The sequence below is a fragment of the Cinclus cinclus genome, chromosome 6 (assembly GCF_963662255.1).
Source record: "Cinclus cinclus chromosome 6, bCinCin1.1, whole genome shotgun sequence".
NCBI classification, from domain to species: domain Eukaryota; kingdom Metazoa; phylum Chordata; class Aves; order Passeriformes; family Cinclidae; genus Cinclus; species Cinclus cinclus.
In genome coordinates this window covers 54,740,363-54,758,413 of record NC_085051.1, presented here as the reverse complement: position 1 = coordinate 54,758,413, position 18,051 = coordinate 54,740,363, and positions in this window count along the sequence as shown.

Here is an 18,051-nt window from a genome sequence, read left to right as displayed (position 1 = left end):
ACTCTTCCCTCCCTCCCTGACTGAGTGAGTAAACAACAGAAGCAAAGAAAATAAAGTTAGCAAAATCTCTCCTATTTGCCAATGTGTGTTAAGAGAAATGGTCTCTGCTCTGCCCTGGGTTAAACTCCAGATCCACCTCTACATATTTTTATGGTTTATAATCCTAGGTTCAGCTTTTCTTCTCTTTCTTGAAGAAAATAAGAATTTTGAAAGCCACCTGGAAAAATGTGTCATTTTCTATGACAATAACCCATTGAATCAGCAAACTGCTTTTGTGGAACAGAAGAGTTTCGTTGAATGGGCCTACAGAAACCATCTAATCCAAATGCATGTAAATTACTAAAATTAGACAAAAAATATAACGGGGCATGATTCTCTAGCAGCAGCGGGTGAAATGTCTGTCACTTCATGTTGAGCAGAGTGTATGACTACAATCAGCACCCAAAACAAAGATCACAGACTATATCCCTGATGCTGCAGTTCTTTTCACTCCAGAAACATTATGCCCTAGATATACCATAATATTTTTTCAGCAAATTAGCCAAAAAAGTCTGTTTTAGTTAGCATATGAAATGCATTCTGCACACTGCCACTGTCAAAATTGTAACTGCATAATGAAATATAATTTGGGATGTAAAAATGGCATTTTAATATGCTCTACTCAGGGAGCTGAATTTGATATGTCATGTTAGCTTACTGGCAATTTACATTTCCCATTGGGCAAACTAAGAGACAAGTAGTCATGCTTTCCAGAAAGGTGTCAAGTCATACTCTGTCAAAAATATGCTTTTCTAGGCTATAGAGAAAAAAAAAATGTTGAATTTTGCAATGTGTGTCTTAATTCAAAGGAGATAACTGGAGTCACATGCTTTAGAACAAAATTACCATAGTCAGGTGACTGCTAGAGGAGGCTGTCACTGTCACACCAAAATGGCAAAAAGTAGGAATGATGTGCAAACCTTGCTCTGCTGCTCAGGGTGCCTCAGTTTGGGATCAGGCTTGGCCAGGGGCTGGTGTTGGAGCAACAGTTACTGGAGCTGCCCAGGATGCAAACCCTCTGGAGCTACCATTCTTAGTAGGATGGATATCACATGGATAGCTTTAACCACCCTTTCCTTTTTGCTAAAAGCTGGGGAAATGGTTTCTCAGATGTTGACTTAAAACCAGGGTTTCTGCAGACTGTCACACAGAGGAACAGGCCAGTTACATCTGAGTGGCTGCCAGAATAGACCAAGACAGCTGAGCTTATGACTAAACACTTATTTCCATTAAATATAGCCTGGTTTCTGAATCGAGACCCTACTGCTTTAGAGAAGAGATGCCGTGCACAGCAGCAGATGTGCAAATGAGTCCAGCCACTGCCACCTCCATCCATAAGAACAGGTTGCAGGGACAGGAGTCTCTGGGTAGTAGGAATCTCTTAAACTAGGGCTGTTCTGCACTCAAAGGTGCCCCTTCAGCTCCTGCAGTGACCCTAAGCCATGCCTGAGCCTTCCTCCAGCTGCAAAGCAGACACTCAGGAGGGTCAAGGTGAAGTCAGGACTCATCGACCCCAGCAGCAAATGCTGCACCCTGGTCGTGGGGAGATGCCCCTCCCTGCAACAACAGCCACCTTTACTGATAGCATTTCCAACACCAAAATCCACTCACAGCACTTCATCCTGATTGCTCCATGGCCAGTTAGCAACCTTCCTATTCTAACAGAAAGTCATGTCACTTTATTTGCACGCTGCTCCAGACTCTACAGTGCTGGCTGGGCAGCCCTGCAATGCCAGATGCTGACCTAAAGGAACCTTTATCATTTGTTTACACAGTTTCTGAGTGCTTCACAGGGAATTCTCTGACCTCTCTCCTTGGGCTTGGAGCCTGGACTGACAAGTAACCCCTCTACACCTCAAATTCTTTTGTTCTGCCTCATTTCTGTTTTGTTTTCAGCAAGGGATGAGAAAAGCCTGATCCCTCCTACAGATCTGTGTCAGGCCAGGCTCATCCTGAAGGTCCAAGTGGAAGCATTTCTCAGACTCTGGGACGACCCTCCAGGAGCCACAGTGACAGAGGATATTTCTGCCAAGAGAAAGGAGTTTTCAAATTCCACCAGAGTATCTCGCCTGGGAAAAGGGAATCTCTGATTCACCACGGCTCCTGCACTCCCTTTCTGCAATACCCCACCAGGAATGCTGGATCTCAGTGTTTGCACCAGGCTGGGCTGGAGCAGGGGATAGTGGAGGTACAAGTACTGCAGTGATGGCTCCCCCCACCCGCCAGTATAAAGCTCCTGGCTGGCAAGTGGGGCTTCTCCATGGAGAGCCCAGTGAGACACAGTGCTTCATGGCCAGCAGACCAGCAGACCTCCCCAGGAGGAGCCCACCTGGCCTCTGACTTAGCCCAGCCACAAACAGACACTTCCAATGGCTCAGACAAAAGTATACCACCCCCCTTTTGGAATAAGTGGTGTGTTAGCATGCACTCATTACCCTGATTGGTTTAGCATTGCACTTTGGCTGATGCACAAAAGCCTCAGAGTGACACAAAGGTGCCAGTGTCACACTAGCTGCAGCTGAAACACTATACAAGGCTAATGCAGGCAGAGGAGAGCATGGATCCCCATCCCCTTGGAGGCTGGGACTCTCTGCCAATGCTGCAGCTTCACTTCAGCATTGTGAAGGATTTAGGATCACTTCTTTGGCCCAAGAGCCTACACAAGCTGGAGTGTCTGCTGCAGGGTGGCCACATGTGGGGGTGGGGAAATGGCACAAACACTGATGAAATGTGTGTGCACACTCATTGAACAGCAGTGAGCTCAGAACTGAGGCCAAAATGAAGGGGAGACTCTTGGAACAGGTGACTCTTGGCCATCAATTTCTGTGTTGCTGTAGGGCACAGAGACTGGAATAGCCATCACCAGCTGAATCAGCATCTGGATTAGCTGGGATACCCTGGTGTACTGTGTCAAATAGAGCCCTTCTTCATCTTCCCTGTTCCCACTGGCTGTCCCTTTTCCAGTCTAATTTAACTGACCATTTGTTGAACTTCATCTTCCCCACCTGGAGAGTAAACATTGTGTGTAAGTGCAGGAAACATGAAGGTGCAGTTCAAATTATGTTCTTTAATTCTGTTAGAAAATTAGGACTTGGCTGGGGATTCCATGAGGCAAAACCATGCAGGTGAGGCTTTCTAATACTGCCTCAAGGAGTATAATTCCAGGGAAACTAACCCTGGCCCTGAGTTATTGTCCAGAGGTGGGAGAAGCAGAGAGGCAGGTTGCATGCAGCCTGTGTTCCTCTTCCAGCTTCCCTGCAGAGGGTGAGGCTCACTGTTCCTGTACAGTTTTCCCAGATAGCAGGTTGGAGCCAATGCACCCTTGCTCAGTGGAAGAATTTCTTCTTGAGCTTCTGTCTGAGTCTGTTCTGCAGTTCCTGGGATCTGACAGCAAATTATGAAACAACTGCATATAAAACCTCTGGGAAGAGGAGAGGAAATGAATTGTCACCAAATATATGTGAGAAAAGGAAGTAATTTTTCTCAGAAAATGGGGTATGTTGTCCCTCTGCAAGCCCAACTGTACCGTCTCCAGTTAAGGAACCTTAATAGCAATGGGGAATTTTCCTATCCCATCTGCAGAGCAGCACCTTTGGACTTCTCCTTTGTTAATGGAACTGAGATTTCCCAGCCCCCAGTGATGACTGAAGTATGTGGCCTGAGGAAAAATTCTTTATTCGTGTGAAGACAACCCATCAGGTTCATTAAACTGAAGATTACATTGGCTGATGACAGAAAGAAATTAAATAAGGTTTTGTCTCTTTACTTCCTTATTTTAATTGAATAATAGACAATTAATTTGATTGAAGCTAGTCACGTTAAACAGTTTCCTGGATATCATATTGAGAAATGTCTCATCCTGCAGGTTGCCCTGTTACTTCTTTGAGGCAGTGATTTTGTGGCAGTCATTTTGAGACACCCACTAAAGAGTTGCTCCGAGATTGCCATGCCTTTACTTTTCTGGAGGGAGTGGTGGAAGGTAGGGTTATTATTTTTATTCCATATTTCAACCAGGCCCACGCATGGTGGAAAAGACAGTTAGTGTGAAAATGGGACAGCTCTGGTCCCAAGTAGGAGGGAAGAGGGCACAAGACCCATCTCAGATGGAGACAGTCCAGGATGAACACTGGCTGGACAGACACCACTCTCCTGTTTTTGTGCTTGTGCCCATGTTTGCCTGGGAAATTTGCCTGGACACATGAAAGATTTCTTGGAGGAAAACAGGCTGAGCACTTTCCAGTCCACATCTGCAGAGCGCACAGGGGAGGATCCTTAAGGAAGGCTGTCTGATGAGTTATGGACGGGCAAGCCACTTCCTGGCCTCAGTGCCTCCAGCAGCACCGGTGCTGATGCCCAGGATGATCCAATCTGGTGTGGAAATGGAGCAGGAGCTCGGTGCAAGGAGTGTGGTGAGGCAGCTGCCCCTGCCCCTCCACCAGGCTCCCTCCTGGCTGCAGAATGTGGAATACAGTTTTGCTCCGAGCACGCATAGTTTGTGTGGGTGTAGATTTACATTTCGTTAAGAAAAATTATATAAGGGGGCTGGTTTCAACTAGCCTGAAGTTTTATTATTTCCAAGAGCCCTTGCCTTCTTGTGATGCTTTACATACACCAGCCTTACACATCTGCAAAGTATGTAAAGTATTTCCACTGTTGGGAAAAAGAAAAAAGTGAACAATATTTCTGAAAGGTACTGTATCTCCTGGGAGGACTCAACATGGAATTTTTAGCTCCCAACAGGCAAGAAAAGAGCAAGGACCATGGGTTTATTATTTAGGGCTAAGTTTCCCTAGGTGTATGGCATAGTAGATCCCATTTACAAGGATGACCACATGCTCAAGAACATAGCTGATAACAGGTTGAGTTCAGAAAAAAAATGCTAAATGAGATGGGCTCAGTGGAAATAAAGGCAGTAGGAAAGTGGGACACGCATCCTGGTCTCAGGGAGAAACAAAGGTGCAAGGAAGAACATGAAATTAAGAAATGAATAGAGGTCAGGGAGCAGGAGAAATGTTGCCATGAGCAGTCTCTGAATGGATGCAGTACTACAGAGAGCTGAGCTGAAGGCTACATTTTTGTCTGACATCACTTAGAAGACATGAGCAAGCACACTCCTTTAATGCTTATGTCTGATAGTGCAATGTATGTACATCTAAGGCTGTGAGGGGAAACGAAAAAGAAAAAGAAAAAGAAAAAGAAAAAGAAAAAGAAAAAGAAAAAGAAAAAGAAAAAGAAAAAGAAAAAGAAAAAGAAAAAGAAAAAGAAAAGGCTAAAATATTATGAATGCCTTCAGGAAGGATTGGAGTGAATGAAAAATGTCTGAAGCTGTTCAAGTGCAAAGTCTAGTGAATCAGCCCATCCACTTTTCTTTGACTTCTGAGTCTGGGTAGACCCAAACCACAAAGAAAAGAGGAAACAAAGGTGGAGTAGACATCGAGAAAGATCTTTCTGAAACTTGGCATTGAAATGTTAAGATCTCCCAATCACTGCTCAGCCTATGCATTGTGAAGTAATTGGAAAGGACTGAAAAATCACTGCATGGTGCCCTGAGATGCAGGGGGTGTTTTGCTTGTTTCTTTTCCCCAGGAGCTTCTCAAGAGTTGTACGACTTCTGAGAAATTGTCACCAAGTTCCTCTTTCACTGCAGTCTCCCTTAAAACAACCTGAAAAAAACTAGAGGAAATGTGAATGCTCAGTTCAATTCTGTAGCTCTGCTTCTGCTTTGTATTCAGTTGTCCTCATTTGGAGGTATGGCACCAGTTCTAACCCAGTCTTCCCCATTCTTATAGTCAGGAATAAGTCAGGAATAGTTCAGGAATGGAAACTTTAAACTTTGGTAGACAGAGTTTCTAAGTTTCCGTCTTTTGGACATAATCTTTCAGGTAGTTCCCATAATCGGGTACTTTGACCTTTCTCCTGTTTGATCCTCTCCTCTTTCCTTCTGAAACCTTTACCACTCAGTAGGAATATTTGCATCACCAGTCTGTCTCGGGTCTTTTTACAGCCACCCAGCTCCATTGCATCTATTCCTTATCATTCCTCATTACTTATTCATATTTTTATACTCTGTAAGAGTCAGAAATTACTATCACAAACATGCCCTCATCATCTGAGGTCCCTATAATTGAAATGGTCAAGACAGATGGACACCTGGGGTGCAGAAGGACTGACCACTGTGCTTCCACCCCTCAACTCAACCACAGATTCCTCCTTGTCCCTGACTGAGTTTTCTCCTCAGTGTGACATGAGCAACATCTCTTGCTCCTGGCCAGGAGCTCCATCAGGTTCTTCTGCATGGGAGCTCCATCCCAGAATGCGTGTGGTGTAACTGATTTACCTTTCAAAAATGATTTGCAGGGCACAGTTTTTACCATTTGACCCCCATATCACACAACCTTGCTCCATTGTGCGCATATTCTATTCTTTTGCCAAGAAAATGGCAATTTTTCTTCACTGAAGGGATAAAAGCAAAAAATTGCTCCCAGAGACAAAGGTGAACTTTTTTTGTCCTTTTTTTTTTGCCCCTTTTTGTAATGCTGGCAACAAGACAATTCACTGTTTTACTTTCTTTCCTCTGTATGTGTGAAGTTTTATAATTTTTTTTTTTTGCACAGCTCCAAAGGAAAAGGATTTCTCAGCCTTAACATCCTGCCCACTTCTGCATACTTTTGAATGCTCTTTATTAAAAGCCAGCTATTTATACACAGGAACAAAGTACATTCCACTAACCCCTTGTGGCATAACTCCACATGCTGACTGCTAAGCCCTGGAAAGGTGTATTGAATGTATGACAGAGAGCTTTTTATAGGGATTGAATACCCACTGTACATCAGCTCAGGAATACCCTTTCAAAATTCTCTTTGCTATCATGTCTTTGGAAATATGAAAGGCAGACCTTTCAACAACCTCATTCCCTCTGAGTCTAATCTTGATTGTGTTGAGAGGGATAGGTGCCAGATAACTGTATCTGTGGAAATGAAGATAAGAAGGCTGTGCATATCATAAGCAGTTCTACTGCTTGAATTATGACTTTGGACAGATGCAGTGACAATAACAGGACAGAACTAATAGGTGAGTGGTTCATTTACCTGCCTGGTATCTTTCAAAGACATCAAATTGCACTTCATTACTGGAAAATTCCTCAGGACATAAAATGACTCAAGAACAAGTGTGTTATCTCAAAATCACCCCTCTGACAATGCAACAGAGTGGGCATCTCACAAGGGGAGGTTAACCTAAGTGATGCCTCTGTGCAGCTCACAAAAGGGGCTGGGGCTGAAAACAAGATGTCAAAGCAACCTTTCAGCTGAAGAATAGAAGGATCCTTCAGAGAAGATTTGAATGTTTTGGGTCTGTCTACTGCTGGAATACCTTTAAGACAAAAGGTCGGTGCCCAAAGTGCAATTCAACATTTTTGCTTTGATTGTTACCTTTCTTATATTCCCATCAAAGGATATATGATGCCCCCTCCAGTTCACAGCTGGTACATCGGTTTCAAAACCCACTGAACTGCACTTTGAATCTTTCTGGAAGCTTCTTCCACCTGCCTGCTCCAAAAGTGTTTTACTGTATGCACAGCTGTGACTGAAGTTCCATCTGGTATTCACCCACCTGAGTGTTTTCTCTGAGACTTCAGGGAAAAAAAAGCTGCCCACACAATTGTGTCTTCATAGTGCATCAAGGCCCTGATCTCCAGGAGGGGATTCTGGTGAGACTACATCATGATTTTCACTGTCATGAGGAACAGAGCAGGTACAGCAATGTCATTTGAAGCCCCAGCCTCTAAGGGCAGAGGCTGTGATGCCATCCCACCTCATTTGTTGAGACTCCGATCAATGCATTGCCCGGCTTTTGTAGTTCCTCCTCATACTGCGCTGGCACAGACTGTTTCAGAAAGCCTTGGCAAAAGAGAGCAGGAAAAGTAGCCCTTCTTAACCCAGTTTACTTGACAGTTTCCATAACAACTTGACACAGCTATTTATAACACAGGAGAATATAATTTGTGTCTCATCATTTTTAGAACCTTTGTTGCCATATCAACCTCAGCACCACGTAGCAGAGCACAGCCCCATTCAATTCTCTCGGTTGCTCAGAAAGAAACTTTCAATGAATTGAGGTTCAGTTGGTCCCAGAAAGACCCTTGAGAGGCCTTCATGCCATTTAAAGCATGATTCAGGCCCTAATTTAAATGATTTTTTTCCTGTGTGACCTATCTGCAGCAGGTGGGTGGGATCAGCTTCAGTGGGAAGCAAAGATGAGGACAGGGTGAAGAAGCAGACAAGCATCCCCATTGTCTGGGGAAGCAAAACATGAGAAAGATATGGCAGCTTCTTCCTTTCTCTGTGGTGAGGAAGGAAAATTTTGAAATGTCAGTTTCAAAGGCTAGGTGTTAGCATTCCCCAGTCTGATTTTTGGAAGGAAGATTGGGTGTCAAGGAGTTCCAGTACAGAGCAAGGTCAGGATGCTTAGGAAGTTAAGATAGCTAGAGAAGTGGCAGAAGACAAGAGCCAGGGGAGACACTGGGCTCCCAGAGGAGAAGAGGAACCTTCCTTGTGTGGTCTCACTCCTGGATTCATTCTCCACAATGCCAAGCACCAGGAAGCAGCCTTGAAGGAGCCAGACAACCTCAAAGCATAACAGAGGTGGGGATTAGGTGTCCCCCACTGCCTCTCCTTGGAGGATGTGGTGGTGCTCAGGCACACAGTTACATCCTTACAGCCAACAGAAATTAAGCTGGGCCTCAGTTTCTCTCCAAGGCTGTTCTCCTGGCTCCTGCTGGCATGTCCAGTTCATCACTTGCACAGCCACAGTCGGTCTGGGGAAGTTTGGCTTTGCCAATCCACAACACCAAATCTGCCCTTCCAGGTCATAGTATAATTCATTTTAAAGTACTCATGCACTGTGCAATCAGGAGTATGTATAATCCACCTGACACCTTCAGCTGACTATGCAGCACTCAAACAACCCTTTGACTGCACTGCTTTGTGTCACTCACGCTTCCTCCTCCTGCTGGAGGTGGCAGGTCTGCTGCCTGTGCCCTGACACCTCACTGTCTCAGCCTGCTGTGTTTGCCACTTTCCCAAGATGCTTCTCTTTAAAATAGATGTCCCACATCTCCCCTCCTTCTCAGATCTGAGGGTGTCTATGTATTCCCTGGAATAAGCATTCATTTGGCAGAGCAAATTTCATACAAATAAGGCAACCACTTGATGCAGTTCCAGTTACTTGGCCTGTCTTCCACCAGCAGAAATACACACAAAAGCATTTTTAAGAAGCAGCATTGGTTCCTGGTTTGCATTAGTCATATTGTTCTGTCGTGTTTTAATCATCTCAGTATTTCTAGAGGGTCTCCAGAGAGGTTGAGAAGGCTGTTAGCAGCTCCAGCACAGCTGGATTTAGCTGCCTGTGTCAGCAGAAGAGAAGCTCAGCCTCAGGGATGTGTTTTGTCATGTAGCAGTGCTGAACACAGACTCTTCAGCTTTATTAATAGCAGCCCTATTATTTAACATGATGTTCCACCAGCCCCTTGGACTGAGGACAATAGGAAATGGCACTTACATGTTTAAATCTGTGGCATGCTGGACTGTTTGGATGTGTGTGATTCATTGTCAGACAGTGCTATGTCAGGCACTGCAGGCAAAATCAAACAGACTGGATATGTATCATCTATATGTGTTCTACACATAAGCTGTTTGAAATGCATCCTGCCCAGCCTCTGCTTGCAGAAGCCATAAATGAGCTCCATAATTGTATCTTTTAAAGTATTCTTGGTGGGATCTTGGGAAGTTCCAGCCTGGTGCTTTTAAACATAACCCCAGAGGCTGCGAGGAGCTCTCTCCTGTCATGTCTATGGGCACTTGAAGGTTGTCTGGTTGGCTAGTGGAAGGAAACAGCTCTAGGTATGTACTGAAAGACGTCATTTGATTCCTAAACCCAGCAGTTATCATCCACACTTCATAAAAAATAGGAAGTTTTGGAGTTTTGGGATGGGTTTGGGTTTTTTTTCCACACTGACAGGTATTAGTTTACCCTGAGAAATCTTGGAAGCCCTAAAAGTTTGAAACTTGCTCTGCTCACTTTCCTCCAGCATGTATCTTGGCTGATTGGTATTCCTGGATCTTTTCTCTCCCCTCTCCTCTAACCACTGCTCAATTTGCAGTAGAATTGGTACTACCTAAAGTCACTGAATTCAAGGGGGAAATTCACATTTGAAAAGCTGTATCCTGAACACGTGTTTGTGTTGAAATTGTAATTCTGAAGCTGTGACATACTGAAAGCTTGTGGCTCACTCTACAAATGGACCGAGAGATAAGAATTTTGTAAGACTTTTCTAACTTTGTTTGCTTTATTCAGACTGTATCTCCAGTCCTGGAACAGAAAAGGTCCTAGGCAACATGTGTGCAATTATTCCTTTAGCACTCTCAACCCAAACACATGCCTCTTCCTTGAGGAAAACCTGTCCGGGGAGGAGACGGGGGCAGATGCAAATTACTCTGCTTTTAATATCACTTTGAAAGATTGAAACTCTCTGATCCAGATTAGGATTTCTTCAGAAACTGAACAATGTCTGCAAACTAAGCAAAAGAGTTGTGATAAAACTTTTAAGAGTGTTTCCTGGTAATTCCCAGCCCAGCAACATGCTCCATCTCTATTGCTGTTAAAATAGTGTCTTGTTCTCTGCTACTTGCTTTCAGTGCGAAATTAGACCTTACACACAGTACTTCTTTCTGTTCTTGTCTGCAGAAAATGATTCTCAATTTGCATTCATATGACAGTGATAACCACTATTTTGAAGAGAAGTCCATTTATCTGAAAGCTGTGGCAAAATCACAGCCTTTCCCCCAGCCCTTCCTGACACGCAGGCTTCTGCTCAGATCACTCACACAGTCACCATTTAATCCAGCTTTGCCTTTCTCCCAGCCTGGTTTTCCTGGCCCTGCTGGGAGCTAAAAGCCATCCCAGAGAGGTTTTGGGAAGCCTCAGGGAAATGTGGTGGGACTGTAGCCCCTGTATCACATCACAGCAGGGGATGTGCTTTCCCCACTGTAATGGGGACCATGTAGGACCTTCAGAGACACCAAGCCCTCTCCACCTGTTGCTGACCAAAACCTTGTCCATAAACCTCCCTCCATAAACCTTGCCCATAATTTCTCACAGATCTTGGGGTAATTTCCTCCCTGACCACCTCAGGCCTTTGGTGGCTGCCCTCCTGCTGCACTTTACACCCAGCTCAGCAAGGCATCATGTCTCAGCCAAATCTGCACAGCTGCCAACCTTTGCCCATGCTATGTCAGCTGGACTCTGTATCTTTGGCTTTTCTACACCTAAAACAAAGAAAATGCTCCAAATGCCAGGCCAGGCACTGTAACATGCTCCATACCATTTATTTTACAGCACTTTAATGCCTCTCTCAGTTGTCTTACTACAGAGACTTCAGGCAGAGTGGAGCCGTGTTCCTTAGCAACTTACAGTACACATGACAAAATTAACCCAAACACTTTTGTTTATTAACTCTTCATAAGGAGCAAACAAAACAGCAACCTGAGAATTTCACAACAAGAATGCTTTCCATTTTGGGTGCATTACTAAGATTACAGACGACAATGTTATCTTGGGTGTTCTGTGGGGGTTTTTTTAGTCCTTTTGTGAAGACCTATTTGAAGCACAAAAGTCATCCCCTCCCTCCCCAGTGCTGGGTGTTTCTATAATGGAAACACTCTATGTAATAATAGAAAAATTAAAAGACTACTGGAGCTAATGAACTCTATCTGATGCCTGCTTGGCACTGCACAATTCAAGTTTGGAGGTTGGAGATGTGAATATTGTCCCCAGACACTGGACAAATTGCAGGGGAAGGGCTTTCAGTCTGATAGGATTTACTCCAGGCTCTTCAGAAAACCTGACCTTATGTTACTCTGCCCTTGTACCCCAACCCTTGAAATACAGTCCTGCTTCAGAGAGATTTTATGAGAATAAATGTATTAACATATGCAAAGTGGCTCAGGTTTAATTTGAAGAGATATTTAAGCAGTAACTAAATATTTCAGCAGCAATCAGGTGTTTGCAGATATGGTGTTCATGTGCTCTGGAGCCAAACCTGTTCCTAATGAGACAATTGAGGAAATCAGCTGAGGAATATGTTGGTTTATGTCCATCATAAAAAGTGACGCGATGTATTCTTTTTATGGTTCATGTCATGAGGAGTTTTAAAAAAAAATACTTGCTTTTCAAAAATATGTAAAACTTGCCAGGCTTTACCAAAGGATGAAAGACCCTTGCTGTCTCAGGAGATTTGGATGAAAGGTTGCTGCCAAGAATTTCAGGCCTAGGAGAGACTTCTACAAGATTATTTCCAGATATGAAACCCTTTTCCTGCTGTGCTACTGAGTCCTCCCTGTCCAACTCTTCGTGGCAACTGCTGATAATGAAAGTGCTGAGGCTCCCTCCCAAGAGCTAACCACACCAGCTGAGCCAGGCAGCCCTTTCCGGCTTTTATGGAGAAGAATAAGTGACATGGGCATTCTTGTGAGAAACCACTGGGACACAAGCGACAGCATCTACAAGTTTTTATGGAAGCAGAATGCAGATTCTTATCACACTCCATTTATTTAGCAAGCAATGACAAATGAATTCCTTGGAAACTTGCTCCTGAAAATCCCAGAGCACGGAGTGCAGGGTGGCCAGAAGCACGTACTCCAAGGGGCAGCTCTTCCTGAGGACAGCTGGTGGAAGGGGTAGCAGGGAGGTGGGAGAGGGAGAGGGACTGGGAGAAGGGGATGAGGGGGAAAGGTCCACTTGCCCTTTCAGCTCTGCAGCTGGGCTCTCTCTCTTCAATGGGTTTCTGTCCAGATGCAAGTGAGGAGGGGCAGGCTGGAGGATGCTGCCAATATACCCTCACTTAATGCAATGTGGTGTATAAACAAACAGGCTCTGAGAGCTCGACAAGATTGTTTATCTTATCTTATCCAGGCCATCCTCTGTCCTACACAAGAATTTTTCCTTTTTGTAAGTTTTCAAGTATGCTAAACCTCAGTGGATGCAAGCATTTCCCTTAGGAAGTCTTTCACAAGTGGCTTGCTTTCCCTGCCAGGAGGTTTTGCACAGACTGCAGTGACAGCCCCATGGCTGGATGTTCTCAGTAGAAAAAGAAGAGGGGTGGGTTCAACTGTACAGGGGATTCTGTCCATCAGGGTTTTTGGGTTTTTTTCTATTTTTCATTTTTTCCCTTTTTTTCTGTGCACTTTCTGCAAGAGGAAAGCTGGAAGCTGACATTGCCTCAAAATCTCCTTTTAAGCCTTCCCCACCCCCAGTTTATGCTTTTTTCTCCACGGTTCCCTCAGCCCCACCCATCTAACTCCATGCCTTGCAGCAAGAAGAGTTGGACACACATGAAGGCAGATTTGAACTATTGCCTTTGATAGTTACAGGGTCTGTTTGTGCAAACTAGGCTTAATACAAAGGTTCCTAATAAAAATGTATATCATCCAGGTCCCTCCTGGCATAGACAGCAGTTACAGATGTTCCTCTTGGCCCAGCTCAGAGGGACATTTACAAGTTTGGTTCACACTCTCCTGCCAAACCCTTGTCTTGCAGAGTCTGAGGATCTTCAAGCCTCCCCAAGCACATTTATGGCATACTTATCACCAAAACTGTTCTGGTGGAAATGCCCTAAACCAGTGAAAAATATCCCCTGAGACTGAGTAGATTATTCTCCTCCACCCTTTTACCTTCTTGTCCTTTCTTTGTCCTGGGGCACTGGTCAGCTCTGGCTCACCACCCTCAGACACTTGAGCACACAGCTGGGCCAAGAGGGGAAATTAATCATTTGCAATGGGAGATATGGATTGCAGGATTCTTATCTTGGGGGGGGGAAAAAAAAAACACATGCACATCTCCAGGTGAACAGAAAAAATCTTGGCCAACTCAAGTACTTCCAGACAAGATTTCTTTGGGGTCAGGAGCAAGACTTGTTTCCTATTCATAATGATCTATCTCAAAAAAATTAAAAAAAAAAAAAAATAAACCTGTATACCAAGCTTTCCAACTGTAAAATAGGCACACTGGGAATAGGGAGATGGAAAAATCCCTACAATTCCAGTAGCTCCAGGCAAGGCCATCCTCTGTGCTGTGAACTTCAGGCATACTTCAGGTGTCTAAAATCTGGCAGGCTTCAGACATTGTCTCAAATTGGATTAAATGGGTAAGGATTCCTGGTCTGAATGTCATTGTGGCTGCTGTGAACAAGCAAACACTATGTAGACAACACTCTAAAAAACCAACAGGTCCTCTGAGAACATAGAGCTTCTCAAGGCAAAATTAATTAAGAAGTAATGAACTGAGTTTCTGATACCACAATGGAAATGTTGCTGCAGGCACAAACACTAAGAAAAGGGTGTTTTTTACTGATTTTTAATTAGAATTTAATAGTGCCCTGAAGTTACATCGCTCATTAAAAAAAAAAAATCTTACCTAGTTCTATGAGATGAACAGTTCAAATTAGATTTTAACATATGCAAATAACTGGTCTGAAAAATCTGCATGGGAGTCATGGAGATAGTACAGGTTAATCCTTGACCCTTTACAGTAGATTTTTGTTTAACTGATTCATCATACAGTTTGTTTGCCATTAAACATTGGAATTCATACAGTTTAAAGGAAGTTCTGAAAATCCTTGTGAAATGCAGGCTTCAGCTGAGGTAAATTAGCACATTTTTGATTTTAACCACATTAACTATCTCACTGGAGTGTGCAGATCTTAACTATACACAATATTTCCAAGTCACGGCCGGTCCCAAGTCCCTACTCTGAATGGCCTCTCACTCCCCAAGATGTCCCATTAAATATTGCTCAGAACATACAAGCCTGAGGGAATCTGCCCACAAAGTCACCCAGATTGCCCAAAAAAGCTCGAGCTGGAAAACAGAGTGTGTCAGGGTAACTCCATGGGCTCCTGGGGGTGCTTGGCCAAGGTTTGTACCCCTAAGACATTTGCAGGTATGCTGCTGCTACTGATAGCATCAAGAAACCCATCTGAGCAAGAGCCCACAGGGTATGGCCCGAGATGAGTTGCTGTGAGAGGAGGCCAACAAAATACTGTCATTCATCCTGAGCAAACATCTCCTTTCACTGCACTGTATGTAGGAGAACATTTTCATCATGGAAATCTAACTTAGTCTTCTGTCTGGAATGCTGCACTTCTCCCAGTAAATGTCCCCCTGTCCCCCAAGATGAACAATGTCATGCAATACTAAGCAGTAAAATTAAATAATAAATGTGATTGCCCTCAAATGCAGAGATTACCATTTAGCTGCTTTCCAAATGCATCTCAAACTCATTCAGAGGCACAACACAGCTGCTTAGATGGTTAAAAACAAAGGCAAAACTCCATCCTCATTTTACAGCATCTGGTTGTGACAGAGACTTTCACATGGGTAAGCAGAAGGGAGAGGAGCTATCAGAACACACAGAATCACACCTTCTGCAAAGGGCATTTGGGTACCTAAGGTAAGTGCCATGGTTGTTTCTCTCCACTCACTGTCCTGGACAATAAGTGACCTGAATCACTGAGAGATCCTCTGCAGCCACACTGGCTTCATGCAGTGCCAGCAGCAGGCTGGCTACAGCCCACAAGCTCTGGTCTGCCATGCTCAGGTGTCTTGTCTGCACATTCTTCTAATCTTTAGGACTTCATTAAGCATAGAGGGCGGGGCAATCAAAACTAGTGCTTGTTGTGGTTTGGGGTTTTTTTTGTTTTTTTTTTTCCTTGCTTCTCTTTAATTACACAAGAATTTAAAGGTAGCACAGAAAAGCCATGCCAAGAAACTATGTCTCCTCAGCAGTTCCACCTTAGTTAAGCACTGTTTCTGCAGCTACTGAAAAGCAAGTTTGCACCTTCTCTTTGATGGGACTATGGTCCATCAGGAAGGTTTCTGTTTACATATGGGAGGAAACATCCTGTTGCCATCCTGACTTTAGGACACAGCACAGGGACAGGTGTTGATGTAGCTTAAATGTCTAGGCTGTAATCTCTTCATGTGACCCTGGCAGGTTGCATTCCCAAAGACAGAGTCTATCCAGGGATGAGGGAATGGGCAGGATGAGAGTTTCAGGTCATGGGAAGGTAATCCATGGGCAGATAATCCAGACAGCACGGGCAGGAAGCTGAAGTTTGCTCTGTCTGATGGGATGCTGTGCAATGGGTTTGTTTCTGAAGCAGTGGTGTGCCAGGGGATCATGCTTCACCTGCTTGCATGGTATATGGAGCCTTTCCCCACTTTCAATCCTGTTATATCAGTACCCATCCCCACTTGTGGTGAACTCCCTACAAACACATTTCTAGAGACAACTTTTGCTTTTACAGCCTTTTGCTTTTACAGAATTTTCCACTCTCATGGGACTTTTCCACATTCAGATTTGATGCTGAAACAGAGGCACTGATTTTTATTCAGACAAACTCTGTCATCTCAGTGCTTAAAGAGACCCATACCAGTCCCAAACTTTGGTTGGCTGTTTCTTTTCATCTTCAAGATCCCAGATCACTCCTCTGACCCTTTTCCCAGCAGTCCTTGGCTGTTGTGCTCATTATTCATAGAATCACAGAATACCTTGAGTTGGAATTCACCCACTTTAACACCAACATCATCTAGTCCAGCTGTTCGTGCCAGCCTCACAAACCCTGCTATTTACCAAGGAAATACTGGGCATCCCAGCAAACAGCACTGAGAGTAGCAGCATCTAAAACCCTGAACTATCAAAGTGAGTCCTTTGGGAACAGAGAAGGATACAGGTATAAATCTGACCTTGGGATGCTTTTGGGTGGCAAGAACAGTTGGGAAAACTCGTGGGCAAATCAGTCTCTTTTGGTGTTTATTGCAACCTTTCATGGCTGGTTTGTAATTTCTGCTTAGCTCAGACAAGGAAGAATGTATGGGGGCTTGACAGGCAGATAATGATAAGAGCTCCTCAGCAATTACTCTGTGTCACCCCCAGCACGGTGTTTAGAGAGTGCCTGAAGTGGGTGTTGTTTCAAAGGGGCAAAGCAGTTCCTCAAGCAGTTTTATGGCTTTGTAATTTATTTACCAAGGCAAGCTCAGGTCAGTCACACTATCTATTTCTTTTTTAATGAGTTGCTGTTTATTTTTCACTCTCATGTTCTGGATAGATTGAGACACAAGGAGGTCAAACAATTTCTCCACAAAGTCTCCAGGGCTTCCAAAGCGAAGTCATTCCTCCTTTTAATGTGTTAAGCAAGGAGTTTGACTTGAAATCAGGGGGATTGCAAACATGTTTAAAGGTGCTTAAAAACCTTCCTAACAAGGAGACTACATGAGAGCCTTAGTTTTCTGTGTACTATTGAGTTTTAACACTTATGCAGCTCCACTCATTTCTGCCAAGTGTCACAGCCAGCTGAGGTGATGTAAGGATATCCTATCCTCTGGAGAAGATCTGCAAAGAAACACTTTTCATTAGCTCCACTACTGATCTGGATAAATTCAGATACCTCCACAGTTTTCCAAGTCTGAAATAGAAGCTTCTAAACTTAGCCTGGAGTGTTCTTCAGACCTGGGCATTTGTCTTTCTGTCCAAATACACCACATGGAAAATACTGACTCTCTTTCCACATCCTGCCTTCTCTTTAAAATCTTTGCAAGAGACTGGGGAATTGAGAGAACTTTTGCTGGATGCTTACTTCAAGAAGAAATTCTTCCCCTTTTTTTTTTCTTTGCAAAAGGAGCAAAGCCAATCTGAGACTAAAATAAAATCAATTCAGATGGTCTTGCACACCCAGGTCATTAAAGGTATCAGGTGAAAAACAATTGAGACTGGTGCCACTTATGGTGGCAAACCACAGAACACCACACTTGGGTGTCTGTGCTGTGGGAGCTCCTCAGATGTGCATGATGTTCAGTGCTGCGCAGCAGCAAACCTGCAGACAGGTTGCTGTGCTCACCCTGAGGCACATGGCCACCCCAGGGATCTCCCTGTTAGATTTGGCTGTCCAGCCCTCTGCCA